Raw genomic sequence first — 5,826 nt, 5'->3', positions numbered from 1 at the left:
TGCGACTGTGGGAATAGTAGCCGATAGTTAGGATGCCCGGGCAAGCTGAAAACATGGGCACCATAAGCAGCCAGCAAACGTTGGCGCTGTAACCGCAGTGGAGGGACACCTGCCTCCACTAGTATGCTGTCCACAGGGCTGGTACGGAAAGCACCAGTGGCAAGGCGTATCCCGCTGTAGAGGATTGGGTCCAGCACCCGCAATGCAGATGGGGATGCTGAGCCATAAGCCAGGCTCCCATAACCCAGACGGGACTGGATTAACGCCTGGTAGAGCCGTAACAGGGTAGATTGGTCGGCGCCCCAGCGGGTGTGGCTCAAGCATCGCAGAGCATTTAGATGCCGCCAACACATCTGTTTAAGCTGCCGAATATGAGGCAGCCAAGTCAACCGGGCATCAAAAACCACCCCCAAAAACCTATGTGACTCCACCACAGCAAGAAGTTCGCCATCAAGGTAAAGCCGTGGCTCTGGATGAACAGTGCGTCGCCGGCAGAAATGCATAATGCAGGTCTTCGCTGCCGAAAACTGAAAGCCATGTGCTACAGCCCAAGACTGTGCCTTGCGAATAGTGCCCTGCAGCTGACGTTCAGCAGCTGCAATGCCATTTGAGCTGTAGTAAAGGCAGAAGTCGTCAGCATACAAGGACGCTAAGACAGGCGTTCCCACCGCCGCAGCGAGGCCGTTAATTGCTATTAAAAACAGGCAGACACTTAAAACATATCCCTGTGGCACCCCGTTCTCCTGTGCACGGGAGGAACTATGTGAGGCTGCGACTTGCACGTGGAGGGTATGATGCGACAGAAAATTTCGGATGAAAATATCGGCAGTGGACCCTGAAGACCCCATCCATGAAGCATGGAAAGGATGTGATGACGCCATGTCGTGTCGTACGCCTTCCGCATGTCGAAAAAGACAGCGACCAGGTGCTGACGGCGGGCAAAACCAGTACGGATGGCGGACTCAAGGCTCACCAGATTGTCGGCGGCGGAGCGGCCTTTACAGAACCCACCCTGAGATGGAGCCAGTAGGCCCCTCGACTCGAGTACCCAACTCAACTGCCGGCTCACCATCCGCTCAAGCACCTTGCAAAGAACGGTGAGGCTAATGGGGTGGTAACTGTCCACCTCCAAAGGGTTCTTGCCCGGCTTCAAAACGGGGATGACAATGCTTTCCCGCCATTGCGACGGAAACTCACCCTCGACCCAGAGACGGTTGTAAAGGTCGAGGATGCGTCGCTTGCAGTCCACTGAAAGGTGTTTCAGCATCTGACAGTGGATGCGATCTGGCCCAGGAGCAGTATCAGGGCAAGCTGCTAGGGCACTGTGAAATTCCCACTCACTGAATAGAACATTGTACGATTCTGGATGGTGGGTGCGAAACGAAAGGCTCCGATGTTCCATCCGCTCTTTAATGGAGCGGAAGGCCATGGGGTAATTCGCAGAAGCGGAACTCAGAGCAAAATTCTCTGACAAGCGGTTTGCAATGCCGTCGGAGTCAGTAGAAACTGCTCCATTCAGTGAGAGCGCTGAGACACTGACAGGGGTTCGATAGCCATAGAGGCGTCGAATCTTGGCCCAGACCTCCAATGGAGAGACATGGAGGCCAATGGTGGAAACATACCGCTCCCAACACTCCTGCTTGCGTTGGCGGATAAGGCGGTGGGCCCGCGCACATAGCCGTTTGAAGGCGATGAGGTTTTCTATGGATGGATGTTGCTTGTGACGCTGGAGCACCTACCGGCGATCTTTAATCGCTTCAGCGATCTCAGGCGACCACCACGGCACAGTCCTCCGCCGAGGGGACCCAGAAGAACAGGTAATGGCAGATTCTGCGGCAGTAACGATGCTGGTGGTGACTGAATGAACCACCGCATCAATGTCGTCATCAGCGAGAGGCTCAATAGCAGCAATGGAGGAGAACAAGCCCCAGTCAGCCTTATTCATAGCCCATCTGCTGGGGCGCCCAGAAGAGTGACGCCGTGGCAGTGACAGAAAGATCAGAAAGTGGTCACTACCACATAGATCGTCATGCACACTCCACTGGACAGACAGTAAGAGGTTAGGGCTGCAGATCGAAAGGTCCATGGCGGAGTATGTGCCATGCGCCACACTGAAGTGTGTGAAGGCACCACCATTTAAAATCGAAAGATCGAGCTGCGCCAATAAGTGCTCAATGGTGGCGCCTCGACCTGTTGCCACTGACCCACCCCACAGAGGGTTATGGGCGTTGAAGTCACCCAGCAACAAGAAAGGTGGCGGCAATTGGGCTATCAGCGCAGCCAGGACATGCTGTGCGACATTACCATCTGGTGGAAGGTAAAGACTGCAGATGGTAACAGCCTGTGGCGTCCACACCCGAACAGCGACAGCCTCTAAAGCTCTTTGTAGAGGGACAGACTCGCTGTGAAGAGAGTTAAGGACATAGATGCAGACGCCACCAGACACCCTTTCATAAGCTGCCCGGTTCTTATAACAACCCCGATAGCCACGGAGAGCGGGGGTTCGCATTGCGGGAAACCAAGTTTCCTGAAGAGCAATGCAGAAGAAAGGGTGAAGGCTGATAAGTTGTTGGAGCTCAGCTAGATGGTGGAAAAAACAGCTACAGTTCCACTGGAGGATGAATTGTCCATGGCTGAGAAAGGCGTGAAGGGACTGGGAAGGCAGATTACGCAGCTGGGTCACCTGCTGCCTCCAATTGAGTGCCTGTGCTAGTACTATCAATGGTGTCTGAGGGACCGGCGAGATCGAGGTCTTCAGCAGACGCCAGAATCTCGACCTCATCCTCAGACGCGGAGCTTGTAGGAAGCGGTGGGACGGGTGCCACCGCACTGTCGTGATTTTTACGAACCTTTTTCTTTTTCTGTGTCTCTCTCTGTGCCTTTGGTGGTTCCGGCTGGGAGGGCTTCCCTGGTTCAGTCTCAGGGACGGACGACGGCCGTGAGGCCCTACGACCAGCAACCGGTAGGTGTTTGAGCCGTTTGCGGGTGTCCGCTTTTAAACCCGTCGGAACTTGCGAAGGGAGATCCCCAAGGGACCCCCTCCTGGTGAGAGAAGCCGAAGAAGTCTTACGCTTCTCCGGCTGGGAAGGGGGAACTGATATCCCTGATGGTTGGGGGGCGTTGCTCCTGAAGTAGATGGAGCAGGAGCAACAGTGAGTGAAGTGCCCCCCCCCCCCCCCCCACCATCGAGGGGGCAGGTGTGGGTCTCTGGCTCTGAGAGCTAATGATGTGTGGCACAGTTATGGGAACTGTAACAGGAGCGACAGTGGCGGCCTAAGTGGTCGTCATGCGTACTGGATGCAGTCGTTCAAACTTATGCTTAGCCTCAGTGTAGGTCAGCCTATCCAGGGTCTTGTATTCCATTATTTTCCGCTCCTTCTGGAGAATCTTACAGTCTGACGAGCAAGGAGGATGGTGCTCCCTGCAGTTGACACAGATGGGAGGCAGGGTACATGGAGTATCAGGATGGGATGGTCGACCACAATCGTGACAGATGAGAGTGGAAGTACAGCGAGAAGACATATGGTCGAACTTCCAACACTTGAAGCACCGCATCGGGGGAGGGATATAGGGTTTGACATCACAACGGTAGACCATTACCTTGACCTTCTCAGGTAATGTGTCACCCTCGAAGGCCACGGTGAAGGCACCGGTGGCAACTCGATGATCCCTCGGACCCCGGTGGACGTGCCTGACGAAATGGACACCTCGTTGCTCTAAGTTGGCGCGCAGCTCGTCATCGGGCTGTAAAAGAAGATCTCTGTGAAAAATAATGCCCTGGACCATATTTAAGCTTTTATGCGGGGTGATAGTAACAGGAACATCCCCCAGCTTCGTACAAGCGAGCAAGGCTCGTGACTGGGCAGAGGATACTGTTTTTATTAAGACTGACCCTGAGCGCATTTTGGACAAGCCCTCCACCTTCCCGAACTTGTCCTCTAAATGTTCTACAAAGGACTGAGGCTTCACAGACACAAACGATTCCCCGTCAGCTCTGGTACAGACGAGATACCGGGGCGAATACCTTTCACTGTCATTCATAGCCTTTCGTTCCTCCCATGGTGTGGCCAGGGAGGGGAACGGTTTGGGGTCATACACATTAGCCTTAAAGTGAGCTTTGGAACGCTTAGAGACTGCTGACGGCTGGCCGCCAGCGAGAGATAATGTACCACACTTCATTGCGGGTCATCCGCCCTGATGCCACCTACTCCGACCAAGGGCCCTCCCCACGGGCGCCACCCAGCCGCAGCAATAGCCACCTGGCAGGATGGCCATTGCCGGGAGTCCTGATGCCCCAGGGAGACGGGCATCTATTCCTTGGCATATGTGGGGAGTTGATGGCACAGGCATCAGTAGAGCAATCCCTGTGTTGTCAAGGGGCTACAACCAACAGGGTACATGGCAGCCCCACCACAACGGACTGGCTACCGTGCTGGATGTTAGGTGACATGTGGTCCATGGTCATCGTCAGTGCAGAAAGTGGCACTGCACAGCACAAGGTAGAAACTGCACGCAGGAACGTATCCATGCCCAAGAGATGGAGAGAGGGCATGACTGCAATGCAACGACGAATAAGCTGGCGAAAGTTCTCAATGCAAAATGGACACAATGCACCAAGTAAGGCGCCCTTCCCCAATTGGCTCGCTCTTCGGAAGAATTTAGAAAGATGGAGGTCAAACCCGAGAGGGGACCATCACATAAGGCCGAAACGTTTGAGACTCCTTTTAGTCACCTCTTACGACAGGCAGGAATACCGCAGGCCTATTCTTACCCCCGAACCCGCAGGGGGGTGGCTTGAGTTGATTGGGTAAGAAGGGCGCAGTATGTTATCTCGTATTGAGAGTTGTTGACAGAAGTAAAACCAACTTCATGCAAGCCCTATGGAATTGTGTTGAGACTCTTGTAGTTCATGTTGTATGTTAATGATCCGGCAGACTATATTCATAGTAACCTCAGACTTTTTGTCAATGATGCTGTTATCTATAATGAAGTACTGCAGAAATATTCAGTCAGATCAAAGTCATCCAAGAGTGGCAAATTGCTTTAGATGTACAGAAATTTAAAGTTATGCACTTCACAAAACAAAAAAATTTGTATCCTTTGACTAAAATTCTGATAAGTCACAGAGCTCAGCTTTAGGTAAGCAAGGTGGCAGATTTTGATTCGTTGGCAAGACAGCTGGAAAATGCAGTCATTCTACAAGGGAGACTACCTAAAAATCATTTGTGCATCTTATCTTAGAGTATTACCCAGAGCACGATAGACCGAGACCAATTACCTGTAGGACCAATAGCACCTACTGAATGTAAACACAGAACAGTGCCACGAATGGTCACAGGTTTGTATGACTTACAGAAGGAGGTCACAGAAACATTTAAAAAATGTGAATTGGAAGACTCTTGGTAATAAGACATAAATTATCTTGTAAAAGCCAGTTTACAAACTTTCAAGAATAGGTATTAAGAATCTAGAAAAGTTATTCAGCCCTCTATGTATCACTCATATTGGGATCATGAAAATGAGATTGTACAAATTAAAAAAGCTACAGAGGCATGTAAGCAACCACTCTTGTTGCACCACTGAAACTGGATTTATCTCTGTTCTGAACATACCTTTTCATACTATATGTTCACTAACAACAGTCTCAGGTAAGGAAAGTATACTACCAGCCCTCCTAATTGTTACATATAAAGATGCTCAGGACTTTCACAACTTCATCACTACTGATATTACCCTGGCGTTCACCAAAAATTATTTAAGTAAACCTAAGTCTGAATTGTTCCATTAGAACAAAAAATTATGTAAGAATGATAATGAGAACAGATA

The sequence above is a fragment of the Schistocerca serialis genome, chromosome 4 (genome assembly GCF_023864345.2).
Source record: "Schistocerca serialis cubense isolate TAMUIC-IGC-003099 chromosome 4, iqSchSeri2.2, whole genome shotgun sequence".
NCBI lineage: Eukaryota > Metazoa > Arthropoda > Insecta > Orthoptera > Acrididae > Schistocerca > Schistocerca serialis.
This window is presented reverse-complemented; position numbering follows the sequence as displayed.